The sequence below is a fragment of the Molossus molossus genome, unplaced genomic scaffold, assembly GCF_014108415.1.
Source record: "Molossus molossus isolate mMolMol1 unplaced genomic scaffold, mMolMol1.p scaffold_m16_p_2, whole genome shotgun sequence".
In the NCBI taxonomy this organism is placed as follows: Eukaryota; Metazoa; Chordata; class Mammalia; order Chiroptera; family Molossidae; genus Molossus; species Molossus molossus.
In genome coordinates, this window is record NW_023425355.1 from 16,540,909 (window position 1) to 16,543,022 (window position 2,114).

The following is a 2,114-nucleotide window of genomic DNA, read 5'->3' on the forward strand; positions in this document are numbered from 1 at the left end:
GCAGGGGCATGAAGAGTAGGGGAGACCATGGTGGGCAATGTAGGGATAGAGAGGGGTGGAGGGTGGGTGGGGGGGCCATGTTGGGTAACGGAGGTACCGTGGAGGCTAATTCAGGGGCATGAAGAGTGTGGAGATCATGGTGGGGAATGGAGGGGTGGATGGCGGGAGGAACCAGGTTGGGTAGTGGAGGTACTGTGGAGGTTAATGGAGGGCATGGACAGTGGGGAGACCATGCTGGGGAATGGTGGGGTGGAGGGCGGGAGGAACCAGGTTGGGTAGTGGAGGTACTGTGGAGGTTAATGGAGGGCATGGACAGTGGAGAGACCATGGTGGGGAATGGAGGGGTGGAGGGCGGGAGGAACCAGGTTGGGTAGTGGAGGTACTGTGGAGGTTAATGGAGGGCATGGACAGTGGGAGAGACCATGGTGGGGAATGGAGGGGTGGAGGGCGGGAGGAACCAGGTTGGGTAGTGGAGGTACTGTGGACATTAATGGAGGGCATGGACAGTGGGAGAGACCATGGTGGGGAATGGAGGGGTGGAGGGCGGGAGGAACCAGGTTGGGTAGTGGAGGTACTGTGGACATTAATGGAGGGCATGGACAGTGGAGAGACCATGCTGGGGAATGGAGGGGTGGAGGGCGGGAGGAACCAGGTTGGGTAGTGGAGGCACTGTGGAGGTTAATGGAGGGCACGGACAGTGGGGAGACCATGGGGGGGAATGGAGGGGTGGATGGCGGGAGGAACCAGGTTGGGTAGTGGAGGTACTGTGGAGGTTAATGGAGGGCACGGACAGTGGGGAGACCATGGTGGGGAATGGAGGGGTGGAGGGTGGGATGAACCAAGGAATGGAACAGAGTGTGGAGGGGTGAAGGGCGGGTGGAGAACTTAGAGGACAAGGAGACGGTAGAGGAGGGAGGACCATGCAGAGGAATGGAGGGTGGTGGAGGGCGGGAAGGGGGCACCATTGTGTGGAATGGAAGGGGGTGCAGGACGGAAGGGACCATGTTGGCTAATTGAAGGGCATGGAGGGGGGCACCATGGAGGACAGTGGAGCGGGGTGGAGGGGACTGGGGTGGGAGTCAGGGGGGTGGGCTGGGGCTGAGGGGGACCGGGGTGGGAGTTGAAGGGGACCGGCGTGGGGGTGAAGGGGACGGGGTTGGGATGAGGGGAATGGGGTGGGGGTGAAGGGGACCGGGGTTGGGGTGAAGGGGACTGGGGTGGGACTGGGGGTGTCGGGGGGACCAGGCCCCCGGCTTACCAGGGCTCGCGCTGTTGCCGGGCAAGGTGAACCACAGGCACCGCCACCGCCGAGTTACCGGAATAACCGCCGGGCGGGTCCCAGGTCCCTGCACCCCTCACCCGGATGGACCTGCCGCTCCCCTGTGACCCCGGAACTTCACACCGAGTTCCGCCCCCGTGTCGGGCTCCGCGCTCTGCGCACGCGGGCCCCTGGGAGCAGCCCCGCCCCTCGCGGCCCTCCCCTCCCGGGGCTCCCTGGGCCTCCCCGCGGGAGGACGGGCTCCTGGGACCTGCTGCCTAAACCCAGCGTCGTGCCGTCGTCTCATCACCTCTAAAGTAACTTTCCTAACGTTTGTGTCCCTTTACTTCGAGTGAAGAATGAAAGCCTTCAAAGTTCCCATCTGGAGCTAACACTGATTTAATTTTTCAGGAAACGACAGGGAAAGCAGGAGGAAGGAAGAAAAACCAGTGATCCGCCTAGCCTATCTAAGGAGTGCGGTTATTTTTCTTTATGAAAACAGTCATTTTGGGGAATAGTGGTTGCAACAACAAGCACAACTGCAGAACAATGTCTTTCATTCGTGAGGATTTCTAATCAAGATACTTAATCACGTTGAACTCTGTTCACTTGCTCCTATGGTTGGGAATGGAAGGCCAAAATAGGTTGAAGCCATATCAATTCTTTTTCATGTAGTAAGTAATAATTAAAAATACCTTCTGAATTTTTGGTAACAGATCACATTAGACATGTTAGGCCACAGTTTCATTTATAGTACACTGGACATTCTTCAATGATGGTTATTTAATGCACTCATTCAACCAATTTAGGAAGGCAGAATGATGATTTGACAGGACTTTAAGGAGCAGAACGCAGG